Source organism: Arachis hypogaea, chromosome 20 (genome assembly GCF_003086295.3).
Source record: "Arachis hypogaea cultivar Tifrunner chromosome 20, arahy.Tifrunner.gnm2.J5K5, whole genome shotgun sequence".
NCBI lineage: Eukaryota > Viridiplantae > Streptophyta > Magnoliopsida > Fabales > Fabaceae > Arachis > Arachis hypogaea.
Window position 1 is genome coordinate 37,234,809 of NC_092055.1, and position 25,501 is coordinate 37,260,309.

At 36.6% G+C, this 25,501-nt stretch overlaps 1 non-coding gene across 1 annotated transcript; it reads right to left on the reverse strand.

The window, feature by feature from the left end:
* Positions 1-16,924: 16,924 nt before the first annotated feature.
* On the reverse strand, positions 16,925-17,032 carry LOC112787675 (small nucleolar RNA R71). Its single transcript, XR_003195075.1, has one exon. It is a non-coding gene; the product is annotated as a small nucleolar RNA R71 (small nucleolar RNA).
* Positions 17,033-25,501: the final 8,469 nt, after the last annotated feature.

Sequence of the window (25,501 nt, forward strand, 5' to 3'; positions counted from 1 at the left end):
TTGCATGGATTCTATCCTGTAACGTTTACTTTTCAAGCACACTCATACCTTTGTAACCTCATGCATACGACAGCCCAAGTATTTGAAAACCGTATATATGTTTATATGTTGAGATATTTTTGCTTCTTCCTTAAATGTGTTCAAGGGTGAACTGTTATGAGATTTTTTTTGTTTTGTATCAATTTTCGAGGACGAAAATTTTTATAAAGTGGGTAGAATGTAAGACCTAAAACCTTTGAAAAGTCTTATTATGATCAAGTCTCAAATCATATGGTTGTTTATAGCCTTAATTTCAAAAATTATTTTATTAAAGATAATTAAGGCAAGTTTTGATTTATTGAATTTGAGATAAGTTATGATTATTATCCAATTTTATAATTATTGGATTATTTTCTATATTTAAATCACAAAGTTGATGGTTGTGAAATAATAAGGATTTTTATATGATCTTGGACTAAATAATTAATATTTTAGAATATTGATACTACTGTTTTGAGAAAATAAAGGATTTAAGTATATTATTTCTAATTTTTGGATTTGAACATTTTATTAAAAATAATTTGTACAATTGATGAGCAAATAGTATTTTTATACATTATTATTGTTGAATTAGAATTTATTTCTAATTACTATATTATTCCCAATTTTATTTAAATTTACCAAATTATCCCTAACCCTAAATTTCAAAAATGAAACCCTAATCCTAGTGACCCAGCAGCCACCACCCAACTCCCCTTCACAGCAGCACACGGTTTCCTTTCCCATTTCCATGAAAGGAGAGAGACAGAAGTAGGAAACGGATTGAAGGAGAAGGAAAGAGGAAGGTTCACCGGCGGGGAGAGGGTAGGGAGCTCATAGCGCCGCTGTCGCCCTCGCCGCGTCGCCGCTATCGTTCTCACCACGCCGCCGCCATCGTTCTCACCACGCCACCGCCATCCTTGCGATCACGAAGAGAGAGGCTGACGGGAGGAACTGGCGCGCACGGGAGGGGAAGAAACCGCCTCTGCACTGCTGTCGTTCACAAGCTCAGCCACCTCGCCATTGTCGCCGCCAAGGGTTCCGTCGCAGTCAACCCGTCGTGGCTGGTGCTGCTGCCGTCCCTGATGGGTTCCACCGTGGAGAAGGGAACGACGCAGGGGAGAGGAGGTCGCGCCGCTGCTGCCGTCGAAGGAACCCGTCCCTGCTGAGCCGCCGCTGCCACTGCTAGGGTTTGCTGCCGCCGTGCCATTGAGAGGAGGGCCGTCCAGTCACACCGAGCATGAGAGATGGAGAGATCAGAGGCTGAGCTGGGGTTCAGCCACCATGCCCAGCCGTGCTCGCGTCACCGGCGCCGCCTCCGTCAGAACTGCCGCCGTCAGAAAGGGATTTCGGCCGCCGCAGGTGTCGCTGCCGGAGAAGGGAGCTGCGTCTCTGTGATTCTGACCACCAGAAGTAGTTTTATGACTTTCGGGAGCACCGCCGGAGCTTCTGGCTGCTTTTGCCGTTGCCGAAAAAATTCTGTCGGTAAGGGTTTCAAGTTGGCTCTCCTTTTCGTTGAGTTTCCGGGAATCTCATTGTCTCTGCATACTGTTCAGGTCACCGCTGCCGCTTGAGGTGGCTATCGGGCAGCCGCCGAACCAGTTCAGAGATCGCCGCTGTTTCGGTTCAGCCGTTCCTCCTTCGGTTCGGTAAGCGTTTTAATTTGAAATCCCTTTTGTTACTGTTCCGTTATCTCACGCTGAGGTTTGTGGTGTTAATTGCTATAAGATTGAGTTTCGATTGTTGTATGTTGCGAATAGTGTTGCTTTGGTTATTGTAAAAGTGGCTGGGAGCTGAGGTTTTGGTTGCCGTCCGTTCGGGTTGAACCGGAAAGGACTCTGTGAGACTTTTGGGTTATGGATTTGCGTTTTGAGGTAGGGGCGCTTTCCAAAAACTATATTTTTACATGTTGGAATTATTACATATGGATACTGATGTGAGAAAATGTGTATTTGGTGATTGTATCGGCCTTATGTATTATTTGATTGACTCGAATTGTTTATGGATGTTGGTTTGGCCGAGTTGTTGTGCGGCTTTGTGAAATGTAATGTTTTGAAGCTGATTCTTTAAATATTTAAAATCTGAGTTTAATCCGTTGAGTATTGATTTGAATTGAGTTGATTATTTTGATGATGTGAAAGATAGAATACTCTTGAAATTCAGCCTGGGTTGCTTTGATTGATTTGGTTTTGATAAATGATTTATTACTGAACCGATTCTTTAAAGCTTTGGAAATGAGTTAAATCGGTTGATATTAAGTTGATTTTGAAATGGTTTTCTTGAGATATGCCACTGAGGCGACTGTTGGATTTAGCTTGCTTTGAATTGATTTCTGGTTTTGAGCTGTTGAAAAGGAACGAGAAACGATTTAGTTGGGACCCGAATCGGGTGGCAAAAGTCCAAGTTTTAGGGGAGGTGCTGCCGAAATTTCTACAAAATCCTAGTCTTGTTTGAAAAGTTATTTAAAAAGGGTTGGATTCGAGAAGTTGTATTATTTGATTTATTAAGAGAATATTTATGTTTTCAAGCTTAATTTATTCAGTGAACCTTATGCCTTGAGTTTGACTTATTTAGAAATGAACTATTTTTACTGTTTGAACCACTGAAGGAAAGAATGATGCTCTAATATTGATTTCAATATAAAAAGGAGCTTTTAGTGATTTCAAAGAAATCTAGACTTTTGATTGAGTAATTAAGTTTGAGGCATTTTGGAAGAGTTAGAAAAATGGGTTCCAAAAAGAAACCTGAAAGTGGTTTGATTTAAATGAACCGGCTTCTTTTCAAATGAGTTGATTTTTGGACCGGGTTGGAACTTGTGATTTCGTATGGTTGGTTTCATAATAAATTCAGTTTTATTTACTTGAACCGAGAATCCATGATTTTAAGAGTTTCAATGAATTTTAAGAAATTGATATAGGTTGACCTTCCCTAAAGACTTAGGACTCTGCCGAGAAGCTTTTGTTATAAAATCCCATTGTTGGATGGGTGGTTTTGAATACTTTGAAATAAATGCTTAACTTGCTATGGTTTTGGAAGTTTTGGAGAGAGAATGCCGAGAGTGGCTTTGTTTTAAAAAGGGAACTCACTTTGAGTAAATTTGGCTTATGAGCCTGAGATGATTTGAGAAACAAGATTTCTAAAGCCAAGGCTGAAAAGAGTTAAAACTTGATTTCAAAGGGAAACGATTTGAGAAAAAGTGATTTATGGCTTAAATGCCGGTTTTATGAATTTGATGATGTTGGATGGTGGAAGTGCTGTTTTGTTATGGGCCGGAAATGGCTGTGTATGACTATGAATATTGGCTGGTTCTGGATTGAACCGCGAGCCGGAATGGCTGTGTATGATATTGATTTATGGCTGATTTCTGAATGAGTTATGGGCCGTATGGCTGACTATGAATTATGAATTTAAGTCGGATGGCTGAGATGGATGTTGATCCATGGCTGGGACTGAATGAAGATATGCTTGAGATACCTGGGTAATAGCAAGGGTTGTGGTTCGTCCCACTTGCTCCAGGTTAGAGACTGTGATGCCTGGGTAGTAGCGGTAGTAGTGGTGATTCCACTCGCTCCAGGTTGAGCTTTTAAACACCCGCCTGGGTAGTAGCCGCAGTAGTGGTTATTCTACTGGCTCTCGGTTGAGCGAGTAGTAGCAATGGGGTTGTAGCTCAAACCTACTTGCTCCGCGATGGGTGTTTCTGTCCATGGTTAGCTACCAGGACGTGTCGGGTTGGCTATATAACCGACAGATGATATCATCAGCCACTAGGGACAGGCATGCATCATATGCATCTATGTGACATTGTTTGGGTGTGCATATTATACTTGGTTTGCCTATGTGAATAATTGCTAATTTTTCTACTTGCAATAACTGTTTGTTTGTTCTTGCATCTTCCTATTTGTGTTTGCTACTGGGACTCTGTTGAGCTGTGGTGATTGGTTGATGGTTGGATTGTTTGGGCCTAGGGCCGTGGTTGAAATGAGATGAACCGATAGTTGATTTCGGTTTTGTGTTTCTGGTTTGAAATAAAATATGAAAGGCTGTTTTGGTTCAGCATAGATAAACCGTTTTGAAAGGCTTTTGAGTTTTTGAGAATTGAACGGTTCTTCTTTCAGAAAAGATTTTCAGACTTTACTTTTATTGTAAACCATTGTTTTTGAAAAGGAGGCATAAGACGGTTATTAAACACTAGTACGGTTTATCTTTACGTATCCTATTACAGTAATTTCCAAAAACCCTCTACTAAGAACCCTTTCGAGGATGATGTTCTCACCCCCCTACATTTTTCCCCTTTCAGGATATGGGCGCAGAAGTCACGAGAAGTTTATTTAGTTGTTGAGATGCTCTGTATTGCCTTAGACTATTATTTGTACCCTCGCCTTTATCTTGAGATATTCTGTAAGAGGGATAGGAATTGTATTGGATAATGTTTGTAATATTATTTATATATATATATATATATATATATATATATATATATATATATATATATATATATATGGATGTACTATTTATGTGTTTCTGTAAGTTGTATGGTATTTATGGTTGTACGTTATCGAACGAAAGTATTTTTTGGGAGTGGTATTACGGTTTAAAGTTTTAAACAGGCTCATATTTTAGTATTAAATAGTATAAGTGTCGTCGTAATGTCCGAGCTATCAGAGTTACGCAGCCGGAAGCGTGAGCTTTGGTAGTTAGGGTGTTACAGGTGTCAAGTCAATTGGCTGTAACTGGGTTTACCAAATAAACCATAAGCCGAATGGTTCCATTGATAGATACAAAGCGCATCTTGTGGCTAAGAGATTCACTCAAAATGAAGATGTTGATTATTTGGAGACATTTTCTCCTATTGTTAAGCCTACCACCATCAGATTAGTCCTGATTTTGGCATCCATGAAGTACTGGCCCATACACCAATTAGATGTCAATAATGCTTTCTTGCACGCTGACCTCTCGGAAGATATTTATATGTATCTGCCCGTTGGAATTGTGCCAACTCAACCCGAATCAATGTTGCAAATTATTGAAATCTCTATATGGTTTACGACAATTTAGTTGCATGTGGTATGAGAAACTCGCCAATCTTTTACTATCTCATGAATACCAGTAGACTATTTCTGATTATAGTTTATTTGTTAAATTCATTGGTGCTGAAATTTCTATTCTTCTGGTTTACATTGATAATATTGTTATAATTGAGAATTCTATTTCTGAAACTTGCTGCTATTAAAACAATTTTGAACCAGCATCTCAAAATTAAAGATTTGGATCCCTTGAAATATGTTTTGGGCATTGAAGTTGCTCAATCAAAAGAGAGAATTTTTCTCTCTCAAAGAAAATATTGTCTTGATCTTTTAGAAGACTTTGGCTTGTTAGACACCAAACCAGTTTTAATGACTCTGATTGGACCAAATGTCTTAACACTCGACGATATTTAGTAGGCTATTATTTTTTCTTAAGCAGCTCTTTAGTCTCTTGAAAGACCAAGAAATAAACCACCGTTACTTTTCTTGTTCTTTCAAAGTTTTGTTAGGTAGTGCAAATCAATATTGGGGCGTCAAAGTGAGTCGAATCTCACAAGATAATTTAGTTGACTGAAAAAAAAATTAGTTGAGTTATCAAAAAACATAGTATATTTAAAAGTAGGTTTTGAGGGTTCGAGTCCAATAGTTGCGAGTTAACTCATTTCTTTGGATAACTTGCTATTTTGGATTTTTGATGCAATTAATGAAACAATAATTGGCCTATAATAGAATAAAATTGCGCATATTATACTATGAAAATGTATGATAAAATTGCCAATGAGTTATAGCGCAAACAGCATAGTCTCTTCATACTCACCTAAAAAGGTCGCGAATTCGAGTCTCCCTATCTTTGGTAAAAAAAATGTATGATAAAATTTATATTGATGTTCAATTTAAATTGTCTAACTTTTTTCTTTTTAAAATTTTTTAAACAGATTTTTTTAACAAAATATTTATTGAGAAATTCAATAGAATGAAAGTCAAACTCGTTAACTCACTAATTTGAACTAGTAGAGTCGAATTGATAATTTCTTGTTAAAAATGGACCATCTTAAAATTTCAATTTTGATTTATGTGACTTAATCCACTATGAGCAAGTTGAGTTGGCTAATCATTTTTCTGTTTTTGTCATAACCTTTAACTATTTGAACATGTGAGAGTTGATTAGTTAGATAACTAATTGAGTTAGATTAATTAGCTGATTGTAATTTTTTTAAAAGATAATTCTAATTAGAGTATATATACATTTGTGTATGATCAGCAAGAATTAATTGATCAACGATTTCATTTTGTCTGTATCTTTTCTCTTAAGTAATGAGATTAGATTGTACAAAATTCATCTCTTCTATCTCTCACCCTTGAGTCACTCTCTTATTCTGTAGACAGCTCGAGTACTTTTCGCATGGTGTGATGGGTGTAGAGTTGAGAAACAAGATTGAGTAGTTCGAGTGATCAAAAGAGCATGTTGATCTCATTCGATTGAATTAATTTTTTAAGATTATGTGATTCTCAATCGATTATCATTTTTCTTCTTTTCTCCCATTTTTCTTACTATTGATCATGCATTTTTCTCTTCTTTCTTAAACAATGTAGCTTTAGTTAGTTGAATTTGAAGGGGAATCATGTGAGTTGAAATGAATCAAACAAACTTTAGTACGAGTTAAAGAAAAAATCCATTAGTCTCTAAACCATCAATGAACCTCCTCCCTATACATGTTCCTTTTAAAGTGAAGATTCTTAGTCTAATTTAGTTACATAATTTTGGATGAATCCTAATAAACAGAGGTCAAAGGGTTGTCATCATTTCTTCTTTTTTAATTTTTTTATACGTGATCTCTACTTTTAAGTTTATCAATTAACTCTTTAAATTAATTTTTCTTTTTCAGATGAGTCATGAACATTAAACAAGCCTTAAACATAAATTAGATTAAACACACTATTTTAACTGTCTCTAACAATACCATAATTTATTAGACTAAAATATCTCGAGATGATCACCTAACTAAGATTTCGATTCATTTCTTTCAACTAAAGAAAACTTGTGTTGAGAGTGTTACTTGTGTTATACATAAGTAAGATAATCTAATTAAACTAGACCAAATTAATAGGACTTTTATTGAGAATAATGCAGACTGTGGTTTAGACTTCAGATTAAAAGATACATGCATTTAGTTTTTGGACATTAAAAAAGAAATATGTATATTCTCATTATCTAGTAACATCTATTCTTAGTTATAGTCAAAGAGGTAAGGACATAATCAGACACTATAAAACAGTTAATTAGTGAAATACGCTAAAGCACCTAAGTTTCAAAAAAAAAAAAATGAAAAATAAAGGGATATTCTTTGCAACATCTAATTAGTTATAATTAGGGGTTATTCGCACCTAATGTTTGCAGAATTGATTTTTGGTTTAATTATTCTGTTGGTCTCTATAGTTTCGTAAAATTTTCAATTAGGTCCTTATATTTTTTTTTTTAATTGAGTTTTTACACTATTTTTTTTTTCAATTAAGTCCCTCTTAGTAGTAATTGGCTTAATTTTATAAGGATCCAACTAAAAAAAAAGAATTAGTATAGAGACCTAAATAAAAGAAAAAAAAAGTGTAGGGACCAAATTAAAAAAAATTTGGTACAAGGACTCGATTAAAAAGAAAAAAAGTATAGGGACCTAATTGAAAATTTCGCAAAACTATAGGGACCAACAGAGTAATTAAAAATTTTTTTTTCCGATCCAGTAATCAACTTTTAGGAGTGTGTGGTTTAAGTATTACTTTGTTATTCAGATTTCATTTTCATGGGAATATCTAAGAAAAAGATAAAAATTGAAATGATGATATTTTAATTTCTTAAAATCAAACTTATTTAAAAATATTTTTTTAAACTTTGAACCAAACATAGGAATATAATATTTTCATCTTAAAATTTCTAAAAATTATTTATAATTCTTCCAAAACCACACGCACCCTATATGTTTCGGTCATGGTCCAGTAATCAACTTAAATTGGTTGCCTCCACATCAATGTCATCAGGTAATCATTTTATAAACATTTAGGCTATATATCATATATGGGCCAGTTATTAATTGGGCCAAAATATTTGGTAGAAATTGGACCGGCCAATTAATTTGTCATTCTGTATTGGGCTTAATGATAACTTATACTCAAGCCCATCGTCCAACAAAAAGATATACTCAAGACGGTGTCAGGTCTCGGGTAGGGTTCTGGGCTTAACCGAAGACCAAAAACAAAAATTGTCTCCTTCCCGGGATCAATATTGTTTGATCCATAGTTGTAAGAACTGGACCGAACCGGTCGGTTCGATCGAAAAACCGGTGAACCGGTTATCTGGTCGGTCTGGTTAGTCATTCTGACCGGATAAGGAATAGAACCGGATAAAACCGGTTTGAACCGTCCGATTTTGATAAAAACCGAAGAACCGGCGGTTTTTGTATAACCGGCCGGTTTGGAAAACCTTTTTTTTTTTTTTCGTTTTCAAAACGAATGTCTCTCACTCTCTCGTATACCCCCTTGCCCCCTTCCCCCTAACCCTAAATCCCCAAAAGCCAAAACAGCAGTCCTTCAAGTCTTCCTCAGCTTCTCATCACACCATACATAGTTGATCACCACACCTCACCTCACCTCACCGTCGGCCTGTCGTCTTCTTTCTCCCCTCGTCACACCAACACTCTTCCTCGCAGTCTCTCTCAGTCTCGAAGACTCTCTTCCTCTGCTTCATCTCGCTGGCTTCACAGTGTGTCCGAGTACGTCGAGTTCGTGGCTTCGCGTCTCTCGTCGTCGTCGTCGCGTCTCCTGCGTCACTGCTGCGGTGCCACCTCTCCGTCGCTGCTGCAGTGCTGCCTCTCCGTCGCTAGAATCTGCCTCATCCAGGTTGGTCTCCAAACTATGAAATCTGTTCTCTGTTTTTTTTAGTTATTTAGTTGGATTTTAATTTGATTAAGGGAGTGAATAACTGATAGGTTAATGGCAGATTGTTGATTATGTATATATTGTTGAGTTATAACTTGTTATATTGTTGAACTAGTTGATGGCAGATTGTTAGATTTTTTTTTTTTTTTCTGATTCGTAGTGGTTATGTTTGTTTTTATTGATGTAACATTGCTGTGAATTTATATTGCTGGATATGAAAATATGGAAATATGGAAATATGGATTATGTAACATTGTTTTTGTAATACCTATTTTATACCATTGCTCTCCTATATTGTTTTAGAATGTCTTCAGCCAATATACCATCAGAAACACCATCCTCCACGGTTCCTTGCTCCGTCGGCGCATCCTCTCCGTCCACTGCCTCCTCTCTCGAATTGCTGGATTTTTTATTAATTTTTGATTATGCCATTATGCTTGTTTGCTTTAGAAAAAGGATTGCTGGATTTTCTAGCAATTTTTGTCAGAGTTATTTGTTGTTGAACTATTATGCCATTGTGCATCTGTTTAGTGTAGTGACTCTGAGTCTTTTTGTCGAATTATTTGCTGTTGAACTACTATGGTGTTGCTTTTAAATGTGTGTTGAATTAAATGGTTGTTTTCAAGTTGAATGCAACCATTTTACTTGTGAGTAAAGTGCTTGTTATCCATTCATCAATTTCTCATGGTTGTTTGTCTTTGTTAGGTACCAATCTTGCTCATAATTTAAATCATTCGGCAGATTTAGGCTTGAAAACATGTTGACAAAACTGGTTTTATGTCCAAAACAGATTTTAGTGAATGCATATATGGTTGCTTTTGTCTTGTCTAACAAGAACCTTTTGAATTGAACTGTTGGAAATAGGTTATGCTCCCAACATTGAACAATTGATGTAAATTTGTATTTTGTAATAGCTGTTGTTTTATACCTTTGCTATTATATTTTCTAGTTACGTGAAACCGATTTTACCGGTTCAACCAGTAATTTATCGGTTGAACCAGTAAACCAATGAACCAGTAACCTGATCGGTTTGATCACCGGTTCGGTTCTTACAACTATGGTTTGATCCAAATTACATTGTTAGGCAGATAATACCAAAAATAAGCATTATTTTATCATAGGTTACATTAGCAAGATGGTATACAAAAGTTGACCGGAGGAGGAGACTCAGGTAAAGACACGTGATATAAATTATTAAATTATAAGTAGTGTTGTCATTATTAAAAAGTGTTTCTATATTCTTAAAATTGTTACTTTAGCTTTGACACCAGTTTTATAATTGGTTTAAAATAAATTTTCAACAAAAGTTGTTAGAAAATTATTTTATCTTTCTATTATTTTTTATAAATTTTATAATATTATTTTTCTACTTCTATTTCATTATTATTTTGATATTTTTCTTATTTTTTGTGAATTTAATAATTTTTTTATGAGTTGAATTTTTATTTATAATTTTTTTAATTCTTTTAATATTTTTTCTGATTTTAAGATCTATATTTTAATCTCTTGATTTTTATTGCTAATTGTTCTATTTTAGTCTAATAATTCTTATTCGTTTTTGAATTTCTTGACTAAAACTTATTGTAAAATTGAGATTTAAAAAATTTATTTTTTATTAATTTAAAAAAATTCAGTGTCATTTGATTAATATTAGTTAGAATCATTAATCTCTGATTTATTAATTTGGATAATTTAACTATTTTTTCTCTTAAATTTTTTAGTTTATTTGTTGATTCAATTTTATTCATAGTTTACGTTTTTATTATAAACTCACGTTTCTTAAAACACGTTTTTTAATTGTGGCTAAATAAACAAATTGAAAAAATTTTATTTTTGCCATCTTTACATGAGTGATGCCTAAATTTACCTCGTTAACAAAAATAATTAAAAATAAGAATTCTAAATAAATTTTTAAAATATTTAAAATATGATAAAAATAATTAGTTTTTTCTTTTGGGATAACACAAACACTTACAAGCTCCTAACACAAGGACGTGAGCACCAGAGTCATACACAAAGTTAAGAAGAAACCAAAATAAACAAAAATTTAGATATTAAATATATATATTTTAAAATATTAGAAATTCGATTTTAATATTAATTTTTATAATTATTGTTACGAAGGGTAACCAGAAATTGATGGGTTGGACTTGTGAGATTGGCCCAATCGTCTGAAGGAGGATGTCTCCGACTAGGTTCGCATCATGGAGCCGTCGTCCGACTTGTGTGTGTGAAGGAACGCACATGGGGGGTGGTACCTGCAAAGACACTCCGATGCCTAAGTCAGCAAGGGTCTAAGCAAGTTTAGAGAGTATTAGAACTAAGAAATACATGAGGAGTGTCAGTGTATTTATAGTGGTGAACTAATAACCACCGTTGGAGTAGTTCCACCTTTTAAGGAGGATAACCGTCCCTTTATCTTAGGGAAGTTGAGATATGGCTCCTGGAAGTGGGTTGAGAGATTTTAGAGGCAGTTAATTATTTGAATGAGTGTTATCTACCAGCTAATCTTATATCCCGACTTCCCTGGGGTGGAGTCTGCGTCGTATCCGACCTCTTCTGGGGAGGTCGGTTACACGGGGAGGCCAATCTATGGATTGAGCCTTTTATCTTATTTGGACCTGGGCCTTAGTGTTGGGTCAAGGCGTGAACAGTGCCCCTACTTGGGTTCAATCTCTTTTACTTAAGAGTTGGATTCGAGTATTTAAACTCGGGCTTGTAGCCGACATGCTATGGAAACCGACGTGATTTTCGTAACCGACGTGATTTAAATTCAATAGTCGCGTCTAATCAAACGTCGCGTCCGTTAGAGTTTTTGTATTTACACGTGGGGTGGCAGTTACATTGATAACGGTGCGTTTCTTTAATGATCACGTCGATTTACCATTCTGCCCCTGGTGTGTTTATAAATGTTTTTCCCTCTCTTTCTTATGTTTTCTTTTGCATTCTGAAATCTCTTTTGCCTACACCCCGTATTTCATACAAAAACTCTTCCTTCTTCGAGTTTTTTAGTCGCTACCGTGCCTGATCCTTTTCGTGAACAAAGGTCAGTTCTTTTCTTTCTCCTCTTTTATCATCGAATGTTTTATTTTGCATCTTAGAGGAGTTTTTTGCGTGTTCGTAGTGAGTCTGTTGGTAGGTCTAGTGATTCTATCCTTTTTTTGAGGGACTGCCTTGGCCTTTTAGAAACCTTGTTTTTGATCTTTTTCCATTTTTCTTTGTAGGTTTCGTCGTCCTTTCAACTATTTTTTGCCGAAAAAAATGTATTCTTCAATTTCCGAGTGGGTAGATGGTATTGTCCTCGGGGAGGAGCCTTTAGTAGATACCAACTATCTCTCTGAACTTCGTGTTCATCATAAGGTTTGTTTCTTAGAGGAGGATGAGCCCAAGTACGAGTTGATTGCCTCGTGTCTTGAAGACTGGGTTTGTTTTGGGAAGGTTGCTGAGGATGACCTTCCTTTCTTTTTTGTGTATGATTGGTCCTTTACCCACATGGGGTTCTTCTACCATTTTCTGATTTTGAAATAGCTGTATTGTCTCACTGTCGTGTCATTCCTTCTTAGCTCCACCCCAATTCTTGGGGTTTCATGAAGATTTACCAGCTTATCAGCCGAGAATTAAATTTTCTGACTTCTTTGAAAATTTTCTTTTATCTTTTTCATATGACCAAGCCCTTTAGTGGGAAAAATAATAAGCAACAATGGGTGTCTTTCTGGGCCATTCAAGGTCGGAGAGTTTTTTCCATGTTTGACGAATCCTTTCATAATTTCAAGAATTTTTTCTTCAAAATCCAAGCAGTAGAGGGTCACCACCCCTTTTTTCTTGATGAACATTCCGTCCCCCTCTTTCCTCTATATTGGGTAAAGGCTTCTCCTGTTGATAAATGATGAGCGGATAATTTATATGCTTTTTGGCATTGTTTTTAGTATGTTTTTAGGAGAATCTAGTTACTTTTAGGGATGTTTTCATTAGTTTTTATGTTAAATTCACATTTCTGGATTTTACTATGAGTTTGTGTATTTTTCTATGATTTCAGGTATTTTCTGGCTGAAATTGAGGGACTTGAGCAAAAATCAGATTCAGAGGTTGAAGAAGGACTGCTGATGCTGTTGGATTCTGACCTCCCTGCACTCAAAATGGATTTTCTGGAGCTACAGAACTCAAAATGGCACGCTTTTAATTTCATTGAAAAGTAGACATCCAGGCCTTTCCAGCAATATATAATAGTCCATACTTTGCCCAAGTTTAGATGACGCAAACTGGCATTCAACGCCAGCTCTCTGCCCAATTCTGGCGTCCAGCGCCAGAAACAAGTTGCAAAGTGGAGTTCAACGCCCAAAATGGCACAAAAGCTGGCATTCAACTCCAGGAATAATCTCTGCTCGTGTAACATTCAAGCTCAGCCCAAGCACACACCAAGTGGGCCCCGGAAGTGGATTTATGCATCATTTACTTACTTCTGTAAATCCTAGTAGCTAGTTTATTATAAATAGGACCTTTTACTATTGTATTAGATATCTTTGGAACCATCTTTGGATTATATTTTGATCTATTGATCACATTTTGGGGGCTGGCCATCTCGGCCATACCTGGACCTTTCACTTATGTATTTTCAACGGTAGAATTTCTACACTCCATAGATTAAGGTGTGGAGCTCTGCTGTTCCTCAAAGATTAATGCAAAGTACTACTGTTTTCTATTCAATTCTTCTTATTTCGCTTCTAAGATATTCATTCGCACTTCAACCTGAATGTGATGAACGTGACAATCATCACCATTCCTTATGAACGTGTGCCTGACAACCACTCCCGTTCTACATTAGATTGAATGAGTATCTCTTAGATCTCTTAATCAGAATCTTCGTGGTGTAAGCTAGAATGATGGCGGCATTCAAGAGAATCCGGAAGGTCTAAACCTTGTCTGTGGTATTCCGAGTAGGATTCAATGATTGAATGACTGTGACGAGCTTCAAACTCGCGATTACCGAGCGTAGTGACAGACGCAAAAGGATAGTAAATTCTATTCCAGCATGATCGAGAACCGACAGATGAATAGCCGTGCCGTGACAGGGTGCGTTGACCATTTTCACTGAGAGGATAGGATGAAACCATTGACAAGGGTGATGCCTCCAGACGATTAGCCGTGCCGTGACAGGGCATTTGGATCATTTTCCCGAGAGAAGACCGAAAGTAGCCATTAACAATGGTGATGTATCACATAAAGCCAGCCATGGAACGGAGTAAGACTGATTGGATGAAGATAGCAGGAAAGCAGAGGTTCAGAGGAACGAAAGCATCTCTATTCGCTTATCTGAAATTCTCACCAATGATTTACATAAGTATCTCTATCCCTATTTTATTAATTATTTTCGAAAACCACATTACTATTTTATATCCGCCTGACTGAGATTTACAAGGTGACCATAGCTTGCTTCATACCAACAATCTCCGTGGGATTCGACCCTTACTCACGTAAGGTATTACTTGGACGACCCAGTGCACTTGCTGGTTAGTTGTGCGAAGTTGTGAACCATGGTATTGGCATCATGTTTTTGGCGCCATTACCAGGGAAAGAAAGAGCAATGAATTTTACATAATCAAAGTGTAATCACTATTTCTGCGCACCAAGTTTTTGGCGCCGTTGCCGGGGATTGTTCGAGTTTGGACAACTGACGGTTCATCTTGTTGCTCAGATTAGGTAATTTTCTTTTTGTTTTGTTTTCAAAAAATTTTTTCAAAAATCTTTCAAAAATTTTTCTTTTGTTTTCGAAAAAATAAAATAAAATAATAAAAATAATGTTTTCAAAAATAAATTATTCTATGGCTTCAAAACTTTCAAGAATGAATTCTAGAGTTTCATGGTAACATGTTGAATCCTATCTGGCTGAAAAGCCATACCCAAACTCCTTTGGGATTGGTCTTCAACTAATCACCTCAATGGATGTAATTCCATTCTAAAGCTTGACTAGCTATTAAGCCATGTCTAACCCTCAGATTGGAGCTTTAGACTAAAGAGTACAAGATTCCTGGAATTCATATTAAAGATTTTGGAATCCTTATTTTTCCTTTTTCAAATGATTTTCGAAATTTTTAAAAGAAAATACAAAAAAAAGAGAAAAAAAAATTCATAAAATCATAAAAATCAAAAATATTTTTTGTGTCTCTTGTTTGAGTCTTGAGTCATGTTATAAGTTTGGTGTCAATTGCATGTTCATCTTGCATTTTTCGAAAAATTCATGCATTCATAGTGTTCTTCATGATCTTCAAGTTGTTCTTGGTAAGTCTTCTTGTTTGATCTTTGCATTTGCATATTTTGTGTCTTTTCTTGTTTTTCATATGCATTCTTGAATTCTTAGTGCCTAAGCATTAAAGAATTCTAAGTTTGGTGTCTTGCATGTTTTCTTTGCATTAAAAATTTTTCAAAAATGTGTTCTTGATGTTCATCATGATCTTCATAGTGTTCTTGGTGTTCATCTTGACATTCATAGCATTCTTGCATGCATTCATTGTTTTGATCCATAACTTTCATGCATTGCATCATTTTTCTTATTTTTCTCTCTCATCATAAAAATTCAAAAATCCAAAGAAAAAAAAATATATCTTTCCCTTTTTCTCTCTTAAAATTTCGAAAATTAGATTTGACTTTTTCAAAAATTTTTAAAATCTAGTTGTTTTTATGAGTCAAATCAAATTTTCAATTTAAAAAAAAAATCTTATCTTTTTCAAAATCTTTTTCAAAAATCAAATCTTTTTTCAATTTTTGTTAGTTATTTTTGAAAATTTCAAAAATATTTTTCAAAAATATTTTTCTTAATTTTACATCATATTTTCGAAAATAACATCATCAATTAATGTTTTGATTCAAAAATTTCAAGTTTGTTACTTACTTGTTAAGAAAGATTCAAACTTTAAGTTCTAGAATCATATCTTGTGATTTCTTGTGAATCAAGTCATTAATTGAGATTTTAAAAATAAAATCTTTTTCAAAAAACTAATTTCTATCATATCTTTTCAAAAATATCTTCTTATCTTACCTTTTTCAAAAAAGTGATTTCAAAATATCTTTTCTAACTTCTTATCTTCTTATCTTTTTAAAATTAATTTTCAAAATTTGTTTCAACTAACTAACTAACTTTTTGTTTGTTTCCTATCTTTTTCAAAACCACCTAACTAACTCTCTCTCTCTAATTTTCGAAAATATCTTCCCTCTTTTTCATAAATTCTTTTTAATTAACTAATTATTTTAATTTTTTATTTTAATTTTCGAAAAAAAATCACTAATCATTTTTCAAAAACAGTTTTCGAAAATTCCCTCTCTCTCTTTTCTTCTCCTTTTCTTCCACTCACCTAAAGGGAACCTCTATACTTGGGAAAAAAAGGATCCCTATTATTATTATTTTTTTGTGCCCTCTTCTTTGTCATATGAGCAGGAGCAAGGACAAGAACATCCTTGTTGAAGCAGATCCAGAACATGAAAGGACTCTGAAGAGGAAACTAAGAGAAGCTAAATTACAACTATCCAGCAAGCACCTGTCAGAAATTTTCGAACAGGAAGAGGAGATGGCAGCCGAAAATAATAATAATGCAAGGAGGATGCTTGGTGACTTTACTGCACCTAATTCCAATTTACATGGAAGAAGCATCTCCATTCCTGCCATTGGAGCAAACAATTTTGAGCTAAAACCTCAGCTAGTTTCTCTGATGTAGCAGAATTGCAAGTTTCATGGACTTCCATCTGATGATCCTTTTCAGTTCTTAACTGAATTCTTGCAGATCTGTGATACTGTTAAGACTAATGGAGTAGATCCTGAAGTCTACAGGCTCATGCTTTTCCCTTTTGCTGTAAGAGACAGAGCTAGAATATGGTTGGACTCTCAACCCAAAGACAGCCTGAACTCTTGGGATAAGCTGGTCACGGCTTTCTTAGCCAAGTTCTTTCCTCCTCAAAAGCTGAGCAAGCTTAGAGCTGATGTTCAAACCTTCAGACAGAAAGAAGGTGAATCCCTCTATGAAGCTTGGGAAAGATACAAGCAGCTGACCAAAAAGTGTCCTTCTGACATGCTTTCAGAATGGACCATCCTGGATATATTCTATGATGGTTTATCTGAGCTATCAAAGATGTCATTGGATACTTCTGCAGGTGGATCCATTCGCCTAAAGAAAATGCCTGCAGAAGCTCAAGAACTCATTGACATGGTTGCTAATAACCAGTTTATGTACACTTCTGAGAGGAATCCTGTGAGTAATGGGACGCCTATGAAGAAGGGAATTCTTGAAATTGATACTCTGAATGCCATATTGGCTCAGAACAAAATATTGACTCAGCAAGTCAATATGATTTCTCAGGGTCTGAATGGAATGCAAGCTGCATCCAACAGTACCCAAGAGGCATCTTCTGAAGAAGAAGCGGATGATCCTGAGAACCCTGCAATAGCAGAGTTAAAATACATGGGTGAACCATATGGAAACACCTACAATCCATCATGGAGAAATCACCCAAATCTCTCATGGAAGGATCAAAAGCCTCAACAAGGCTTTAATAATGGTGGAAGAAACAGGTTTAGCAATAGCAAGCCTTTTCCATCATCCACTCAGCAACAGACAGAGAATTCTGAGCAGAATCCATCTAGCTTAGCAAATTTAGTCTCTGATCTATCTAAGGCCAATGTGAGTTTCATGAATGAAACAAGGTCTTCCATTAGAAATTTGGAAGCACAAGTGGGCCAGCTGAGTAAAAGAATCACTGAAATCCCTCCTAGTACTCTCCCAAGCAATACAGAAGAGAATCCAAAAGGAGAGTGCAAGGCCATTGAATTAATTACCATGGCCAAACCCACAAGAGAGGAGAAGGACGTGAATCCCAAAGAGGAAAACCTCCTGGGACGTCCAGTGATCAATAAGGAGCTTCCCTCTGAGGAACCTAAGGACTCTGAGGCTCATCTAGAGACCATAGAGATTCCATTGAACCTCCTTATGCCATTCATGAGCTCTGATGAGTATTCCTCTTCTGAAGAGAATGAGGATGTCACTGAAGAGCAAGCTGCCAAGTTCCTTGGTGCAGTCATGAAGCTAAATGCCAAATTATTTGGTATTGAGACTTGGGAAGATGAACCTCCCTTGTTCACCAATGAACTAAGTGATCTGGATCAACTGACATTGCCTCAGAAGAGACAGGATCCTGGAAAGTTCATAATACCTTGTACCATAGGCACCATGATCTTTAAGGCTCTGTGTGATCTTGGTTCAGGAATAAACCTCATGCCCCTCTCTGTAATAGAGAAACTGAGAATCTATGGGGTGCAAGCTGCTAAAATCTCATTAGAGATGGCAGACAATTCAAGAAAACAGGCTTATGGACAAGTAGAGGACGTGTTAGTGAAGGTTGAAGGCCTTTACATCCCTACTGATTTCATAGTCTTGGATACTGGAAAGGAAGAGGATAAATCCATTGGCGCGCTTCCAATTGCATTGGAAAGTAGACATCCAGGGCTTTCCAGCAATATATAATAGTCTATACTTTGCCCAAGTTTAGACGACGCAAACTGGCGTTCAACGCCAACTCTCTGCCCAATTCTGGCGTCCAGCGCCAGAAACAAGTTGCAAAGTGGAGTTCAACGCCCAAAATGGCACAAAAGCTGGCGTTCAACTCCAGAAATAACCTCTGCACGTGTAACATTCAAGCTCAGCCCAAGCACACACCAAGTGGGCCCCGGAAGTGGATTTATGCATCATTTACTTACTTCTGTAAATAATAAACCCTAGTAGCTAGTTTATTTATAATAAACCCTAGTAGCTAGTTTATTATAAATAGGACCTTTTACTATTGTATTAGATATCTTTGGAACCATCTTTGGATTATATTTTGATCTATTGATCACGTTTTGGGGGCTGGCCATCTCGGCCATGCCTGGACCTTTCACTTATGTATTTTCAACGGTAGAGTTTCTACACTCCATAGATTAGGTGTGGAGCTCTGCTGTTCCTCAAAGATTAATGCAAAGTACTACTGTTTTCTATTCAATTCTTCTTATTTCGCTTCTAAGATATTCATTCGCACTTCAACTTGAATGTGATGAACGTGACAATCATCACCATTCCTTATGAACGCGTGCCTGACAACCACTCCCGTTCTACATTAGATTGAATGAGTATCTCTTAGATCTCTTAATCGGAATCTTCGTGGTGTAAGCTAGAATGATGGCGGCATTCAAGAGAATCCGGAAGGTCTAAACCTTGTCTGTGGTATTCCGAGTAGGATTCAATGATTGAATGACTGTGACGAGCTTCAAACTCGCGATTTCCGGGCGTAGTGACAGACGCAAAAGGATAGTAAATTCTATTCCAGCATGATCGAGAACCGACAGATGAATAGCCGTGCCGTGACAGGGTGCGTTGACCATTTTCACTGAGAGGATAGGATGAAACCATTGACAAGGGTGATGCCTCTAGACGATTAGCCGTGCCATGACAGGACATTTGGATCATTTTCTCGAGAGAAGACCGAAAGTAGCCATTGACAATGGTGATGTATCACATAAAGCCAGCCATGGAAAGGAGTAAGACTGATTGGATGAAGATAGCAGGAAAGCAGAGGTTCAGAGGAACGAAAGCATCTCTATTCGCTTATCTGAAATTCTCACCAATGATTTACATAAGTATCTCTATCCCTATTTTATTAATTATTTTCGAAAACCACATTACTATTTTATATCCGCATGACTGAGATTTACAAGGTGACCATAGCTTGCTTCATACCAACAATCTCCATGGGATTCGACCCTTACTCACGTAAGGTATTACTTGGACGACCTAGTGCACTTGCTGGTTAGTTGTGCGAAGTTGTGAACCATGGTATTGGCATCATATTTTTGGCGCCATTACCAGGGAAAGAAAGAGCAATGAATTTTACATAATCAAAGTGTAATCACAATTTCTGCGCACCAATAAATACGGTCCAGGTGACTTGGATGAAGTGGAGGAGGCTATAGTGGGGTTTTTCCAGGAAGCTTGGGGGAGAGCCCCGTATCTGGATATGAAAAGGTTTCTTCAGGGGTCTCCGAATTTTGTGCGAACCCAAATAGGTAGCCTTGTTATTGATTTTTGATAGGGTCCGACTTGTAATCGTCCGGTTTATTATTTCCGACTTTCCGACTTGTAGACTAACCTTTCGTTTTCTTGGTCTTTCAGAAATGGTGAAGAAAGGTTCTAGCTCCTCTTACCGGAAGGTCCAAGATGCCAAGAAGAGATCTCGGGCTCGAGTCGATGCCGCAATGGCTGCTGGCACTCCTCCTCCTCCTCCTCCACCTCCTCTTCCTCGCAACGTGGGGACCTCTGAAGAGAGAACTTTTGCGTGGTCTAGAAATTCGCAGATAAATCCTCGTTGCAGGTATAGCTTCTAAACCAACAAAAGTCCTTTCTTACAAACGTTTTGGTTGTCACAAGTAACAAACCCCTTTGAAATTGATAACCGAGTATTTAAACCTCGGGTCGTCTTCTCAAGGAATTGCAGGGAGGTATGTTCTTATTATTGGTTATGAGTTTGTAAATTGGGGGTTTTTAAGATAAGGAGCAAGTAATTTAAATGACAAGAAAAATAAATCAATAATAATAAAATCTCTTGGCAATGTATAAGAATTTGGAATTTCTATCCTAGTTATCCTTATCAGGTCTAATGAGAATTGGATTTTTAATCCCACTTAGTTAAGTCAAGTGGACTAATTAGCTTGATCCTCAAGTCCTAGTCAATCCCTGTGGGAAGACTAGCTTTAGAGCGATCTAGATCAATTAGGAATCTGCCAATTTCAACCACTGCTGAGTTTGACAACTCAAGTGTTACCAATTACTTAACCAAAGCCAAAAGGAAGAAAATATCTAAAATAAATTAAAAGCATTCATAAATAGAATAAAACAATCATAAACTGAAATACCTTAAAATATATTAAATAGAACATTCAAATCTTAACATGGGAAGGTTCATAAGCTAAATTGGAACATTAACAAGTAAAAGAATTGGAATAATTAAAAATAGAAGAGAGACATTAATTAAAGAAAAATATTGGACCTGGTATTGAAGCAATAAAATTAAAAGGAATCCTAATCCTAAATCCTAAGAGAGAGGAGAGAGCCTCTCTCTCTCTAAAAACTACATCTAAAAACCTAAAATTGTGAATTATGAGCTTGTGATCATGAATGAATGGATTTCCCCACTTTATAGCCTCTAATCTGTATTTTCTGGGTCAAAAACTGGGTCGAAAACAGCCCAGAAATCGCTGGAGAAGAAATCTGCCACCCTGATTTCCGCACTACGACGCGTTCGTGTGGAGCACGCATTCGTGTCGCCTAGCGTCTGGGCAACTCTGGCATATTATATATCAAATCGAAGCCCCGGATGTTAGCTTTCTAACGCAACTGGAACTGCGTCGTTTGGACCTCTATAGCTCAAGTTATGACCATTTTAGTGCGAGAGGATCAGGCTGACAGCTTTTGCAGTCCCTTCAATTTCTTATATTCTTTCCACTTTTGCATGCTTCCTTTCCATCCTCCAAGCCATTCCTGCCCTGTAATCTCTGAAAACACTTAACACACATATCAAGGCATCGAATAGTAATAAGAGAGGACTAAAATTAGCTAAATTAAGATAAAAAAAAAACATGTTTTCAATCATAGCACAAAATCAGAAAGGAGAATGTAAACTCATGCAAATAGTATGAATAAGTGGGTAAAGAGTTGATAAAATCCACTCAAATTAGCACAAGATAAACCATAAAATAGTGGTTTATCAACCTCCCCACACTTAAACATTAGCATGTCCTCATGCTAAGCTTAAGAGAACTAAAAGAGTGAAGGGGAATGGTAAAATGTATGAAATGCAATCCTATCTATATGAATGCAACTACATGCAAAATGTTTCTACCTACTTGGTTAAAAGTAAACAAGTTCTCCAAGACAAATATAAATCAAATTCCACTAATTCAAATCATACAATAAAAGACAAGTAAATTTGTAAGAAGATAGCTCGTGAAAGCAGAGAACATAGAATCAAGCATTGAACCCTTACTAGTAGTGTATATCACTCTAATCTCTCAAGTGTATAGGGTAATCACTCTACTCTTCTCTAGTCATGCTTTCTAAACTTTGCTCTTCATCTAACCAATCACCAAATATTTAATGTACCAATGCAAACATCATGAGGTCTTTTTAGGGTTGTAATGAGGTTGAGATAAAGGTAAGGATATATGTATGGCCAAGTGAGCTTTATAAAGTGAATCCTTGATTAGTCTAAGATCTCAACTAACATATACATACTTTATACAATTTTAAAATACTTTACTTAGCTACCCAAATTTTTTCCACTTTTATATTACATGCTCAAACTTATTTTTGAATTTTGTCCCATGTGCATTGATTCTTTTTATTTTGCATTTGGGGTAATTCATATATATTTTTTTGTATCCCCTTATTTAATTACTTAATTATTATTTTTTTTCAATGCACATGGTAATTTAATTATTTTGATTTCACATGAGCATGCTTCCCAAATTTTTAAATAACTTATTCAATTTAATTTCTCCTTTTTTTTCTATCATCCCATGTTCCCATAAAATTCCCCATACTTAAATTATACACAATATCTATCTTAAGCTAACCAAGGATTCAACTTGGGATTTTTATTTTGTTTTTCTACTTAAGGCTAGTAATGTGGTTATGAAATAGAAGGGGGTTAAAAAGTTCAAAGTGGCTAACAAGGGCGATGTAAAAGGTAGGCTTATTTGGGATAAGTGAGCTAATAACAAATAATGGCCTCAATCATATGCAAGCATGTAAATACACTAAATAATGGACATATAGAATGGAACAAAGCAAATATTGCAATTATAGAGAAGAAAACACACAATAATAAAAATTTATGGTTAAATCATGTAACCATGTAAATAAGCTCAAAATCTCACAGGTTGTGTGTTCTTTGGCTCAAAAATCATGTTCCAAATACAACTTCAAACAAATTTAACACAAATGTTTTAATTTAAATTAGTGAAAAATTTTCAAAAATAGGGTCTTAAAAAGAAACTTATTATTTTTCAACTAAGTAGTACTTAAATGCAAACAATCAACTACACATGCAATCTATTATGCAATGCAACAATGAACTAATAAAGAAAATAAAACATTGGTATTGAGATAGAAGAGTAACTAACCCATGGAGATCGGTATCGACCTCCCCACACTTAAAGATTGGACCGTCCTCGGTGCATGCTGAGATGTGCAGATGGACGGATTGTTCCAACTGATACTTTTCTTCAAGGATTGTGCAGATGGACTTGTTTGTCTCCCCTTTTAGAAGTTTTTTTTTTCTTTTTCCGTCTTCAGTGGCCAACCTGAAAGAAGAGTAAAAGAAGAAAAGTAACCCAGAAATAAAGATAAGAAAAATAAATAAAATATGGGTTGGTAATGCCAAATAATAAAAGTTTCAATTACATGGTAGCTACAACATGCAGTGAGAAAACAGTAGAAGCATACGGCATATCAATAGTGCAAGATTTGCAACAAAGGGGGGAAAGAGTGTGGGTAATGCAAAATAGTGTAAGTGCATATCAATGCAAAAGGAATATCAGTATTATAAAAATTAGCATTGACTTATGAATAATAATACCCAATTAGAATAAAACAAGTCATGAAGCACCAAGATAATACCAGAAAAGATATAACACTTGAATAAGAACATTTGAACACCAATGGTAAAATAATAAATTTAGAAAAGAAAATAAAAATATGCACAAATTAAAATGCAATAAATGAAAGCATGCAATTAAATAAATAAAATAAAATAAAAGTGAAAAAGGATGAGAAGTTAAAAAGATGAAGAGAAAGAAAGTAAGAAAGAAAGAAGAAAGAAGAAAAGATAGAAGAATTTAGGATTGGAGAAGAAAAGATAAGATATTTGGCTGATCTGGATAAGCTATGCGCCGCATGTGACGCGGACGCGTGAGTGACGCGATCGCGTGGTGTGCGATAAGGTCAGGTGACGCGGACGCGTGGGTCACGCGATTGCGTGGCCTGATTTATGCGATTGGCGCGAGTGCAGCCTCGCGTTTGCGCAACTTTCTGTTTGAAATTCATTTTGCAAAAATTTTGGGTGACGCGGTCGCGTGGTTGACGCGATCGTGTGAATGGCCATATTTGCAAATTGACGCGGACGCGTGGGGCACGCGTTCGCGTGGTAAGGCTTGTGCTTCTAGCACCGTTCCAACCCCATTCCATCCTAACTTGCTGCCAAACACCCTTTTTACGTCGATTTTCAGGGCCACGCATTCGCGTGGGTGACGCGGACGCGTGGGAGGCATTTTTCCCACATGACGCGGACGCGTCAATGACGCGGTCGGGTAGATCAATTTGTGCCAAATGCACGCCTCCAGCCACGCTCTCGCGTGATTCTCTGTTCAATTTTCTTTTCTTTCCAATGCACTGGTGACGCGGATGCGTGGGTGACGCAGTCGCGTCGCGTGCGATTTTTTTTATAATAATGCAGTATGCAGAATGCAATGCTAATATGAATGTTATGCATGATTCCAGGTCCAATCAAAACTCAAAAACAAACAAAACAGACTAGAATTTAAACTGAAAAAGGGACGATCATACCATGGTGGGTTGTCTCCCACCTAGCACTTTTAGTTAAAGTCCTTAAGTTGGACATTTGGGGAGTCCTTTGTTATGGTGGCTTGTGCTTGAACTCATCCAGGAATCTCCACCAATGTTTGTGATTCCAATGGCCTCCGGGATCCCAAACTAGGCGCAGAAAGCCTTCAAGTAAGTTAAAGCAAGTGACAAGGCCCCAAGAGTGTTGATTGCTAGAATGAATTCTGGGGTCCCAAATCTTGCTTTTGCACCCGTCTTCTTGTTGATCATTATGATTCCATCCGGGTAGCAAGCAATCTGAATTCTCACTAAAGCGGTCAAATAACTTCCTAGACCCATTCAGTTGAGCTTTACACCAACCCTTGCATTTAAACTTTAAGCTTCCAACCATAATGAACCTTGCAGGACAATTCTTACCACTGACCATCTTCCTCTTACTCTTAATGTCACAAAGAGCTCTAAGCTTACCATCCGTCTCTAGTAGCCCATATTCAAGTGGGAAAGTAAAGGTCAAGGATGAGAATTTTACCCACTTGAATGTTGTTTTGGACGGTAATGGCCTTGGGGGAGGTGTCTCTAATGAACTCGCAAGCTCCACTTCCTTGTGCTCTTCTTTGACATCTTCCACCTCTTTGCAAGCTTCTTCAATTTCAACCTCTTCCTCTTGGTAGCTTTCTTCCAATTCAATCTCTTCTTCATTGCCTACCAAGGGCAAGGGAGGTTGTGCTTCTTCTTCTTCTTTAATCTCCATCTCTTGACCAACCTCTTCCAAGTCTTCAACTATGATATGCCTTGGAGGTTGTACACCCTCCTCAACATCAAATGCAACCGTCTTGGAAGGAGGCACTTTGTCTTGACTTTTTCATGGAGGTTCAGCATCTCGCAAGTCTTCAACCACTT